The following is a 14,132-nucleotide window of genomic DNA, read 5'->3' on the forward strand; positions in this document are numbered from 1 at the left end:
CTCTGACCCAACCCCTGAGAACCTGTTCACACTACTTATTAGAGATTAAAAACTAAAATAGCTAAAACAAACAAAAAAACAAATAAAAAAGATACAAATAAACTTCTGTACAAAACAGAAATAGAATCACAGACATAGGAAACAAACTTATGGCTACCAAAGAGGAAAGGTGGGAAGGATAAATGAGGAGTTTGGGATTAACATATACACACTACTATATACAAAATATATAACTAACAAGGACCTACTCTATAGCACAGGGAACTATATTCAATATTTTGTAATAACCTATAAGGGAAAAGCATCTGGAAAAGAATGTGTGTGTGTGTGTGTGTGTGTGAGAGAGAGAGAGAGAGAGAGAGAGAGAGAGAATCACTTTGCTGTACTCCTGAAACTAACACAACATTGTAAATCAACTATACTTCAATTTTTTAAAAAACTGAAAAAGCAAGTACAGCTGTCACACAGGCATTTAGAGGTACAGACTCTTGAGATGGATTTGGCCCAACTTCCAATACTTGTCTAGCCCTTAGCATTTGCTAGGAAGATTACTGTTGAATAAATTAATGAGTGACTAAACAAGTGAAGAAATATTTCAACCTTACTTCCAGAAATGAGGACCCCGGCTCCAGGTGTGCAGCCAAGCAGTAGTCATCTCCATTTGGGGGCTGCTTCGTAGCCCACAAAGTGCTTTCTCATGCAATATTTCCCAGTGACCTGCCCTGAAATAATGGCAAACAACCTTTATTAAATTACTCTGTTGAACGCAGAATTGAATAAAACCTAGTAAACTCCCAGAGCTCTACAGCAGAGCAATTTTTTAAAAAGGATTAGGCAGACATTCTGAGGAAAGTTTGAAAGAATAAAGATTATATCAGCTAGAAGAAGAAAAAGTGACTATAAATTTTCAAGCAATGAAAGAATATCATACGAACAGTGGTAGTTAGCCATGAGCCCATTCCACTGAGCACAGAAAAGAAGAACTGACGGCCTGAGGAGGGAAAGATTCGTATTAAATCTAAGGAAAAAATGGGAGGAACTGTAGTTTAGGACTAATAAGAAAAATCAGACCTATCAGTTTAAGGAAGTCTGTGTTTACATGACACATATAATGGAGATTTGTTAAGTTCTGTTTGAAGTCAGAAGAGTTATTTTTCAGAGTGTTTTTTATGTCACGGTCCTACATATGTGGAAATTTCTTTGTAATGTAAGGCAGTATTTGGACAGGAGACTTCCAAGGCTGAGATTACCGTAAAATGAAGGTGGATTTTTTAGTGCACCATAACCTGAGCACCCTTAGGAGAGACTTGCCTTATTCGGACTTCTATTCTATTGTGAATGATAACATCATGGAGATGTCAGCGAGTTTCTACCATAAAATTTACGATTGTCAGCATAGTGAGCCTGTAACTGTCTACATATTTGTGATGCTTCGGAAAGAAACAGTTATCTAGTTTTGCATAAAAACATATGCTACTGAAAAGAGCCTCAAAAATAGTTGCTAAGATACAGATTTGACTGGGACAATGAAAACAAGAATAAGTGATTTCACACTGGAGAGATTTTTCCAATCAATTAAATCTAGGAAAAGGAAAAAACTTTCAGACTACTTTGGCACTGGGTAAGCCAAACATTAGAAGGATTATCTGAGTCTTTTTACATTTCATCCGGATGTTCCAAAACCCAATAATGTTGGCCAAGAGAGAATTTAACACCAGTTTAAAATTTTAAAAAATCTTGGAGACAAAAGACCTACTAGAGTTTATTATAAGATGCAGAGTGCTGTGAGGATTTAAAGAAGTAATCACTGCTGGACTTCCCTGGCGGTCCAGTGGTTAAGACTCCATGCTTCTACTGCAGGAGGGCATGGGTTTGATCCCTGGTTGGGGAACTAAGATCTCACATGCCACGTGGTGCAGCCAAAAAAGTAAAATAAAGAAGCAATCATAAAATTCTGTGAGGTACAAATGTTTCAGCGTAATCACAGCTCTTGGATCATTGAAGGATGCTGGAATGTTATTAGGGTGGTAACAATACTGGAGACGTACAAAGTAACAGAAGGACAATCAAGGCTTTATTTGGGAACCAGAGACCCTTCCATTTGTCTGAACTTCATGGTACATATAATTGTTGGGAGCTACAGAGAACAATTGGAAGCAGAAAGGGGAAGCCCTGAATCACCTGTCCATGGCATTATATGAGAAACTTCCTTCATACAGTGGGTAGTATGTCTAAGTCACACTGGGCAAAGAGCTTTCATCTTGAGTACCAACACCCATGAATCAATCGAGAAGAACCAGAGTGGTTTGCTGAGAAGGATTCTGAGGTCCTGTCTCTGCACAGTGGGAAACATACTGTGATCAGCTAATGATGTCTGCCACGGCCACTAAAAAGAGTGCTAGTACAGATTCCCCAGGTGTTTAGCTATGTCAACTCCATGGGCTCTTCTAGAGATTTTAGATTCTAAGAGTCCATGCACTCTGAAATGCATGGGTTTTTATTGAAGACATCATTTATTTCTCTATTTTTAAGGTTAGTTTCCTTTTTAATTTTGCAAAGAGTATAACAGCCACACAGTTGATTTGCTCTTAAATATCTTAACTCATTGAAATTCTATTACAGGAATAAGAAGGAGAAAGAGAGAGGGAAAAAATTGGAGAAAGTCAACTTCTGTTGAATGCAATGTCTGAAAAACACCTATGGTTTTCTTTTTCTCGGAGCTTGCTATATGTATTGCATTATCTTCGACAAGTGGTGTAGGAAGAAAAAAAGGAATCACGCTGCCCACTGGCCACTCCATCTACTCTACTTGCCACTGAAAGAGACCTGTTTGCCACAGGCACTAGAACTCAGCTTTTCTAAGCAGAAACTAGTTGGGGAGTGTTCTGCCTATGTTTTCCTCCAAGAGTTTTATAGTGTTTGGCCTTATATTTAGGTCTTTGATCCATTTGGAGTTTATTTTTGTGTATGGTGTTATGGAGTGTTCTAATTTCATTCTTTTACATGTAGCTGTCCAATTTTCTCAGCACCACTTATTGAACAGGCTGTCTTTTCTCCACTGCATATTCTTGCCTCCTTTGCAGTGAGGTGGATGGACCTAGAGTCTGTCATACAGAGTGAAGTAAGTCAGAAAGAGAAAATCAAATACCATATGCTAATACATATATATGGAATCTAAAAAAAAAAAAATGGTACTGATGAACTCAGTGGCAGGGGAAGGATAAAGATGCAGATATAGAGAACAGACTTGAGGACATGGGGAGAGGGGGAAGGAGAAGCTGGGACAAAGTGAGAGAGTAGCATTGACATATATACACTACCAAATATAAAATAGCTAGTGGGAAGCAACTGCATAACACAGGGAGATCAACTCGATGACTGGTGACGACCTAGATGGGTGGGGATAGGGAGGGTGGGAAGGAGTCTCAGGAGGGAGGGGATATGGGGATATATGTATAAATACAGCTGATTCACTTTGTTGTACAGTGGAAACTAGCACAACAGTGTAAAGCAATTATACTCCAATAAACATCTGAAAAAAACAAAAAAACTACTGGGGGAAGAAAACAAAGGAAACACTTCCCACACAAAGTATGTGTTGGTTCTGGAAGGTACTTCTTTTCTCAGATGCCAATAAAAAGAAGACTATCTTTAAGTTAGCGCAATTCTTCAGATATCAGAAACGTTAAAAAGAAAGTTTACAAAATCATGGACTGGGTGAAACTGTGCGCATGGACATCCTTTGAATCATTCAAATTCTAAATAGCAAGACATGGGTTTTGGTTCTCACATTTTTCCTCTAGAGGTCTTAAGTTCTTTCAGAACCAGAATTCAATCTTTAGTGTTTACCTACTGAAAGTCAAACTAATAACTGAATATCAAGGCATGCTGGCGGAAAACCTCAGCTTGCCCCTTCGTTCCCCATCTCCTCCACCACTCACTTTCAGCTTCAGAAAGCAGAACAATGGACAATACAAATCACTCTTGGGAAAACCCACTGGGTGTCACACATGAAAAGAATCTATGTAAGTCCAGTTACCTGGATGCAGGAATCATGAAAGCTCACCTCCTCAGAGCTCAGCTAAGCACTGTGCGAAGCAGATTTAACCATTAGCTTAGAACACCACTTTACCGGAATGCGGGAAGTTTGATGCAGGTGAGTGTCCACCCATGAGTGCGGGCAGGGGGAGGGGGGAGGTCTGTTCATTGACTCAGTATTCATGTTTATTTAAAACATGTCCTGACCCTACACAGTATCTTGACACTGTGCTACGAAGATGAGACATGAGGTGTCCTGAGATCAGGGAGCTCCTGGTGTAGTGGAGGAAGTAGAAACACCCAGCTGAAATAGCCCAGCGCAATGAGAGAATGGTCACCACTGTGACTGGGCACTCCTTGGTGGTCTTTCGGGGCAGGAAAGGCCAGAGCTGTGGAAGATATTTCAGAAGTGAATATTCAACCCCTGGCCTCAAAATCAGGTCAGGAGGTCTTCTTTAATACTCACTGCCAAACGAATATCCCCAACATCCAACTTGAGGCATAAGAATTTCATCTAAATGATGGAATATTGCAGTTTTGAAACATTTTAAGTTTCATACATGTATTTACACACATATGTATATATGCTGTGTATATACATATATACATGCATGTGTGAGCAGATATATACATATCTACACGCATGTGCATATACACATTTTTTAATAGACAGGAAAAATAACTAAGAATACAAAATAAGAAAAATTATCATGGAATAAAAACTATGTCACACATAATAACAGTGTTGTTTTGGATCCGTCTCAGCCTATTGACAGTGATGCTCATGACTAGCAGTGCCCGGGACCTTAAATTGGGCCTGTGCTGCTTGTGGCAGGCCCCACAGACAGTTCCTTTTTGGAGCCAGTATTTTAGTTGGACTGACCCTCATGTTTCTTACTGTAATTGCAAGACACCCTCAGCAATAACTACCAGAGAATTTTGAAAAATCAAGGCTTATTACTTACATGTCCTGGAAGGTAAATGGCACACCTGAGACCACACAGAGAGGTTGCAGGTAGACAGAGGGGGAGAGGGAGGGAGGGAGGGAGGGAGAGAGAAAGCACCTGGCATCCTACCTTTGTTGGAGTCAAGGATGAGTGCCTAGTGTTTCGCAGGTTTACTCTTTACTGGTGAATTTAAAAAATAAGATCCAGGTGGAAGCAATCTAAGTGTGTATTGATAGATGAATGGATAAAGATGTGGTATATATATGCAATGGAATATCACTCAGCCATAAAAAAGAATGAAATAATGCCATTTGCAGCAACATGGACAGACCTAGAGACTATGATACTAAGTGAACTAAGCCAGAGAAAGACAAATACTGTATGATTTCATTTATATGTGGTATCCCAAAAACAAAACAAATGAACAAACAAAGCAAAACAGAAAGTGAGTCACAGATACAGAGAACAAAGAGGTGGTTGCCAGTGGGAAGGGGTATAAGTGAAATAAGTGAGGGAAATTTAGAGGTACAAACTTCCAGTTACAAAATAAATGAATAACGAAGATGAAATGTATAGCATAGGGAATATAGTCAATAATGATGTAATACTTCACTTTGTATGGTGAAGAAGATAGTCAAAAGGTACAACCTAGGATTAAGATGGCGGAGTAGGAGGACGTGCACTCACTCCCTCTTGCAAGAGCACCAGAATTACAAAATGCTGAACAATCATCAACAGAAAGACACTGGAACTCACCAAAAAAGACACCCCACATCCAGAGACAAAGGAGAAACCGCAATGAGATGGTAGGAGGGGCACAATCGCGTTAAAATCAAATCCCATAAATGCTGGGTGAGTGACTCACAAACTGGAGAACAGTTATACTGCAGAAGTCCACCCACTAATGTGAGGGTTCTGAGCCCCACATTAGGCTTCCCAATGTGGGAGTCCAGCAACAGGAGGAGGAATCCCCAGAGAATCAGACTTTGAAAGCCAGCGGGATTTGATTGCAGGACCTCCACAGGACTGGAGGAAACAGACACTCCACTCTTGGAGGGCACACAAAAAAGTGTGCTCACCAGGACCCAGGGGGAAGGAGCAGTGACCCCATAGGAGACTGAACCAGACCTACCTGCTGGTGTTGGAGGGTTGCCTGCAGAGGTGGGGGGCAGCTGTGGCTCACAGAGGAGACAGGGGCACTGGTGGCAGGGGTTCTGGGAAGTGCTTATTAGCATGAGCCCTCCCAGCCTGTAAGCTCCAGTGCTAAGTAGCCTCAGGCCAAACAACCAACAAGGTGGGACAAGCAGATTAAAGTTTTACTGAGCCCCACCCACCAAATCAGATTAAAGCCTTACTGAGCTCCACCCACCCAGCCCTACCCACCATCAGTCCCTCCCATCAGGAAGCATACAGGAGCCTCCTAGATAGCTTCCTCCACAAGAGGACAGACAGCAGTATCAAGCAGTCTTAGCAGTATTTCATCTCGTGGAACTGAAAACCACAGCCACAGAAAGATAGAGAAAATGAAAAAGCAGAGGACTTTGTACCAGATGAAGGGACAAGATAAAACCCCAGAAAAACAACAAATGAAGAGGAGATAGGCACCCTTCCAGAAAAAGAATTCAGAATAATGATGGTGAAGTTGATCCAGGACTTTGAAAAAAGACTGGATGCAAAGATCGAAAAGTTTACCAAAGACCTAGAAGAAGTAAAGAGCAAACAAACAGAGATATGCAACACAATAACTGAAATGAAAAATACACTAGAAGGAACCAATAACAGATTAACTGAGGCAGAAGGACGAATAAGTGACCTGGAAGACAGAATAGTGATAATCACTGATGCAGAAAGAATAAAGGAAAAAGAATGAAAAGAACTGAAGACAGCCTAAGAGACCTCTGGGACAATGTTAAACACGCCAACATTCTCATTATAGGGGTCCCAGAAGGAGAAGAGAGAGAGAAAGGACCTGAGAAAATATTGGAAGAGATTATAGTTGAAAAGTTCCCTAACATGGGAAAGGAAATAGCTACCCAAGTCCAGGAAGCACAGAGAGTCCCAGGCAGGATAAACCCAAAGAGAAACACACCAAGACATAGAGTAGTCAAGTTGACAAAAATTAAAGACAGAGAAAAGTTACTAAAAGCAACAAGGGGAAAATGACAAATAACATACAAGGGAACTCCCATAAGGTGAACAGCTGATTTCTCAGCAGAAACTCTACAAGCCAGAAGGGAGGGGCATGATATATTTCAAGTGATGAAAGGGAAGAACCTACAACCAAGAATACTCTACCCAGCAAGGATCTCATTCAGATTTGATGGAGAAATCAAAAGCTTTCCAGACAAGCAACAGCTAAGAGAATTCAGCACCACCAAACCAGCCCTGCAACAAATGCTAAAGGAACTTCTCTAAGCGGGAAACATAAGAGAAGAAAAGGACCTACAAAAACAAAAAAAAAAACAATTAAGAAAATGGTAATAGGAACATACATATCGATAATTACCTTGAATGTAAATGGACTAAATGCACCAACCAAAAGACACAGGCTGGCTGAATGGATACAAAAACAAGACCCGTATATATGCTGTCTACAAGAGACCCACTTCAGACCTAGGGACACATGCAGACGGAAAGTGAGGGGAAGGAAAAAGATATTCCATGCAAATGGAAATCAAAAGAAAGCTGGAGTAGCGATAGTCATATCAGATAAAAAAAGACTTTAAAATAAAAAATGTTACAAGAGACAAGAAAGGACATCACATAAAGATCAAGGGATCCATCCAAGAAGAGGAGATAACAATTATAAATATATATGTACCCAATATAGGAGCACCTCAATACATAAGGCAAATGCTAACAACTATGAAAGAGGAAATGCAAGGCAGAAATAGAGACACAGATGTAGAGAAAAAACACATGGACACCAAGTGGGGAAAGGGGGGAGGGTTGGAGGGGGATGAATTGGGAGATTGGGATACCAAATTATACACTCTAAATATATGCTATTTATTATTGTCTGTTAACTGTATCTCAATAAAAGTTCTTAAAAATAAAAGTTCCAAATACAAAAAAAAAAAGGTACAACCTTTCAGTTACAAGATAAATAAGTACTAGGCACACAACTTACAATATGATTAACATAACTAGCACTGCTGTATGTTATACATGGAAGTTGTTAAGAAAGTAAATGCTAAGAGTTCTCATCACAAGGAAAAACCAGTTTTTCTTTTTCTTTTATTTTGCATTAATAAGAAACTATGGATGTCCAGTAAACTTATTGTGGTAGTCATTTCATGATGTATATAAGTCAAATTATTATGTTGTACACCTAAAATTTATGCAGTGGTGTAAGTCAATTATATTTCATTAAAACTAGGGGGAAAAGAATGTTTAGAACAGGATGATAAAGAACACATTAGGGACTTCCCTGGTGGTGCAGTGGTTAAGAATCCAGCTGCCAATGCAGGGGACACAGTTTGGATCTTTGCTGCAGGAAGATTCCACACGCCATGGAGCAAATAAGCCCATGCACCACAATTACTGAGCTTGCGTTCTAGAGCCCATGAGCCACAACTATTGAGCCTGTGGGCCATAACTACTGAAGCCTACGCACCTAGAGCCTGTACTCTACAACGGGAGAAGCCACCACAATGAGGAGCCCACGCACTGCAATGAAGAGTAACCCCCGCTCGCTGCAACTAGAGAAAGCCTATGTGCAGCATCGAAGACCCAATGCAGTCAATAAATAAATAAATTTACTTTAAAAAAAAAACACATGACATTTAAAGACTTGTGAGATGTAACTACAATAATAGAGATAAATATATCAATGACCAAATCCAAAGAACACTGCAATTGAAGTAAGTATTCGACAAATAGCTAGTATAAGAGAAAGACATAATTTTTAAAAATATGAGAACATATGGCAAAAACAGGAGACCCTGTGACTCAAAAGTCACAACTTATTTGAGGAAGAACAGACTATAGAAGAACCTTACTCTCCCTCCAGAATCTTGTATTTTTGAACTTTGTTATTATTTCTGAGATAGGCTGGGACCTAGGGCCCTTTACCAGAGTGCTTGCACCTGGACAAACATCTCCTCAAGTGACAGAATACAAAGAAACTAAGAGGGACCAAAAATAACTGCTTGCATGAGCAGATGGGGCAAATTACTAAACAACAAGATACAAAAAGGCCACAAACCAACTGCCATTTTTGAGGTGCAAAAGCAGGGAACTGCATATAATCTCTGTACACAGCACCACCAAGGGGGTGGGCAGACCACGCAAGCCACCCCTCCAGCCGGACCCACCGATCAGCCCCTACTCTCATCCCATTTAAGGAAAGAGTGCTCCCCTCCCAGGGAGCAAACAAGGGCACCTGTTTCTTGTTTTCTCTCCCTCCTGCTGTAGCACTGTCAGTAAAGCCTTTCCTAAATTCCTCCGCTGGCCCCTTATCAATTTCTATTGATTAAAGAGCCCAAGAACCTGAGTAGGTAACATCTCTGTCAATGACACAAGGGAAGTTCAAGAACTTCCATGTCCCCACAGTTAATAAAAATGAGTAATAAGTTCAGTACCCACCTCCAAAAAACAAACCATAAGACCCAGAATTAAAGTGCAGGAAGGACAAGCAAGCAGTAAGTCAAATGGTCAGTTATCTAGAGCAACCACAGCTTTCTAAAATCAAGAGGGGGGAGGCTTCCCTGGTGGCTCAAGTGGTTAAGAATCCACCTGTCAATACAGGGTACATGGGTTCAATCCCTGCTCCAGGAAGATCCCACATGCCGCAGAGCAACTAAGCCCATGTGCCACAATTACTGAGCCTGCGCTCTAGAGCCCAAGAGCCACAATTACTCAAGCCCGTGCACCTAGAGCCCATGCTCCGCAACAAGAGAAGCCACTACAATAAGCCCGCATACTGCAATGAGTAGCTCCCGCTCACCACAACTAGAGAAAGCCCACGTGCAGCAACGAAGACCCAACACAGCCAAAAATAAATAATAAAATAAATCTTTATATAAAAATTTTAAAAAAGGGGGGAACTTCATGGGTGGAAGGGGCCTGGCTCTTTATCTAGTTGTGTAGCTGGCAGTGTGTTTGTTGGAGATAGATGTCTTTGAAGTGGACACCTCAACAATCAAAAGCTTAATGTTAGGCACACTACAATCCAAAAAGCAAATAAGATCCCAATGATAAATTTCTAGCATGACACATAACCCAGCTGCATGTTTTCCTTCCCCAAATTTCCGGGTACAGCTGACTCACCCCATCAGTCCACCATAGACTGTAGAAATCCAAATGCCTGTGCCCAGATTTCTGCAGCTTCACGTGGGTTTCTGTGCTCACAGCCTCCTGAGTTCCCTCTTCCCAGACTCCATGTTTATGCTGCTTGTTTTGATCTAGACCTGAAATTAACACCTCCGCAAAGCACCCCCAAAATATCCATTCATGCAATGCAACAAATGTTCTTTGCATTTGTTGCAAAAAAAAAAAAAAAAAGGCCAGGTCATCCAGCCTCCTCCCACCTCTGAATCCCCTTTGTCAGAGGACACCCAGTCCCCACACCCCGTCTCTCTCCTTCCTGCAAGATGTTTTCCCACACTGAACCAGAAAACATACCAGTTTATTTTTCTCAAAAAAAGAAAAGAAAAAAGAATTTCACCCTAAAGATGAATGCTGATGCCAGCTGTTACTTAATTAAAAAAAAAAATTCAACTCATTACACACTAAAATGCAAACAGAGGATTGCTTAGTTCAGGGATGGTGAGCAAACGTTTTTCTCTGTGGTCTGTATGTTCCAAATTTTCCATATATTCCTTTTGAAATAAGAAACACAAAAGAAAAATGGTGTTGTAGTTGAAAGTACTCACTTGTGAAGAGGGTGTGGAGGCCTCCATGGGTGAGGAAGGTAGAGCCCCCCACCTCACCTTGGGTGAGTTGGCCAAGCACCCCCCGCCCCTAGTGAAAGCTGCTCTTGCAAAGGTCACCCAATCTCCGGCTTCTAAAGCCAATGAATGACTTTTTCTCAGCCTCGTCCTTCTGGACTTGCCCCTACTGTCGCATTCTGGGTGTACAGGAAACCAGGAGGGGGTCCTGGCATCCAGAGGGTGCAGGAGCAGAAAGCCAGGATGCTGAGCCTGCTTCCTAATAGGCTGTGGTCACCTGGTGGATTCCTCAACCTTAGTTGTAAGAGCACATCCGCGGCTGAGTTGCTTGAACAGAGCAGCTTGCCTATTTGGGGCTACAAATTAAAAGGCCTTGTTTCATTTTGTGTGTTTCCTAAACTTTAATTTGCAGCCCTAATCCTTTTCAGGAGTCACTGGCACAGGCTCGTGGCTGTCTGCTAAAGTAAGCGGCATCCCTCAGGCCTCCCCACTGTCTCGCTCAGTAGCCCAGGGCAGGGAAGAGGGCATGAGCCCGGAATTAGTTGGGGAGTAGGATATACACTCCAGCGGGGCTGGGAGAGGTATTTGCCCTGGTGAGTCCTGCTTTGGGGATTGCATCCCACACCCCACCCCACACACATCCCCAACACTATCCTGCATGTGACTTCCCTCTGGGGCTGCTCCAGGCCTCCCCGGGATCTGATCTTCTCCCCTTAGCTCTCTCCTTTGTCACAGCCTCAAAGATGCTCTCTGCAATTTTACAGTTTGCACCAAACCTCTGCTCCAACTGGGAAATGGTGGAGTTTACCCACTGATCCCACAACACCCCCTGAACTTTGGCCTCTGAGCCTTGGATCTCCCCAGGCCCTGCCCTCCAGCAGCAACCAGCCACTGAAAATACCTCCTGCGCTCCTCGGTCTGTGGGACTCAAGCTGACAGACTGGGACCTGGGACCCTTTGCTGCAGTGCTTGCACCTGGACAAATGTCTCCTTGAGCAACAAAATACAAACAAACTCTAAGGGACTAAAAATAACTGCGTGCATGCTTTGTTGAGGTGAATTATGGACAGTAAGATACAAAAAGACCAAAAATCCAACTTCCACTTCTGAAGAACTGGGAGAAAAAGCAGGGTACAGCACACGACCCCGCACACACCACCACCAAAAGGGCGGGCAAACCACCTAATCCACCCCCCTGGCCCAACCCCTGGACCCACCCCTACTCTCATCCCATATAAGGAACCAGTCCCAGTCCTGTCGGGGAGCGAGCAAGGAACCTGTTACCTGTTGTCTCTCCCCTGTGCTGCAGCAGGGACCCAGATAAAGCCTTGCCTGAATTCTTGTCTGGCCTGGTGTCAATTTCTACTGATTTAAGGAAGGCCAAGAACCCTGGTCAGTAACAAAGCCACAGATCTTTAATAAAGGTTGCCCCCACAGTTCCAAAGCCAGTCACTAGGTGATATTTTGATGACACTTTCAAGGCCATCTCACAGCATATCTGCCAGATGTCACCTTTTCTCAGGTCCCCCACCCCAAAAGCCTTTTACTACCTAAATCTCTTCCCTCTAGTAAATCCCTCCAGGAATTTCTTCCATCTTCAGGAGTCTGGCAATTCTTGCTGTTGAAACAATAATATCACTATTGTTGAGAGATCATTATATGCTAGTAGCTGTGTTAATTGGCTGCTTTTCCTAAATTAGCTCCTGTTGTCCTCACAGTAACCCAGGAGCAGATACAGGCAGGTGAAGGGCTCATGCCTCTGCCCCACACCTCAGGGGACCTGTACTTTCCTGAAGGGCCTTCCTCATAATTTTCTAGGTTCCCCACCACCACCTGGGACCTGATAGAATGCCAGTTCCTTTGTATGAGGGTAGGGTTGACCAGGTGCCAAGGAGCTCTGAGACCCCATCCACGGGGTCATCCCAGGGCCACTGGGAGGTCAGAGCCCAAGCTCTTAGCCATTACACGACACTGTCCTATTGCTTTCTTCTCTTTTCCTTTTCTAATTTCAGCGTGTGTCCTCTCTCCCTAAACACTGCTAAGGGTGGTGGCGGTATGTGGAGCGCTGCAGATTTCCCCACTCTGCCTAGTGCGGCACCTTGCCCGTGGTAGCTCAGTAACCACAGCTCTTGATTGAAAAGCCAGAACACTTCCCCACAATTAAAGGTGACCCAGCAAGAGTCCCTGATCCCCAGGATTCCCAGCTATTCTTCCAGGAGCAGCTGCTGGGTCAGTGGAGGCCTAAGTGAAGATGCTGAGATGTTCCCAGATACGGGACACCTCCTGACTAATAGGTCTGAGATGGATGAGAGAGACCAAAGGGAGAGAGGAGGACCACAGGGACATTTTTCTGGAAGCTTCTTGGAGCAGTACCTTCACTCAGAGAACCAGAAAGGCCCCTGAAGCATTACACATCCTCATCACTGAGCTGGTTAGGGAGCAGAGGAGGAGGGGGCAGGACAGAAGCTACCTTCTCGCTGCAGAGACTGCAAGTTTATGATGGGAGTAGAAGAAAGGATATGATGCCCTTAATGGGTTGTAACCCTGGAGATTTATTTCGTAATTCAAGTTTATTATCCACATCTATGCAAAATAAATTATCTTTATTGATCAATTTCACTAAATTGCAACAAGTTTTATAAGTTCTTTACATTGGCTTTAAAAAGTGAGCTTATTGTTTTTCTATGAGTTCCAGCACTGACAGCTTTCAGCAGATGTGACTGGCATTATATCCGTACTATTACCAGTGTTTCCCAGGTCTTTCCAGCCTGGAGTCAAAGCCAGCGTCTCCATAAGAGAAACAGAAGAGAGGAATAAAACCCTGTTTCTCTGGCTCCATTTCCAGCCACAATAGCAGAATGCAGCCCTGCCCTGGTCCTCCCCATCTCCTCCCTCCTCCTGTGCCGTAGTGACAGTCCTGCCACTGCTCTCTCCAAAGCCCAAGTCGAGCCTGGCATTGGCTGCTCTAATCCTTGGACAGGCCACTTGCTCCCTGAGACAAAGGTTTGCTGACTTCCTGCGTGTACCAGAGTCAACACGTATGGAAACTGCAGTGATAGAGGAGCTTTAACATACTTCATCTCAATCACTATTCCTCAAGGCTCTGGCACAAGTGCCTCAGACAGGGAGATAGGGAAGGCACGTCTAGGATGCAAAATACTCCCAAAGTCTCCCCTTCCTTTCACACTAAGCCATGTTCCCCAGGCCAAATTCGCATTCTCCCATCCTCTCTTCCCTTACCTTTCCCAAGACACTC

The sequence above is a fragment of the Hippopotamus amphibius genome, chromosome 5 (genome assembly GCF_030028045.1).
Source record: "Hippopotamus amphibius kiboko isolate mHipAmp2 chromosome 5, mHipAmp2.hap2, whole genome shotgun sequence".
NCBI lineage: Eukaryota > Metazoa > Chordata > Mammalia > Artiodactyla > Hippopotamidae > Hippopotamus > Hippopotamus amphibius.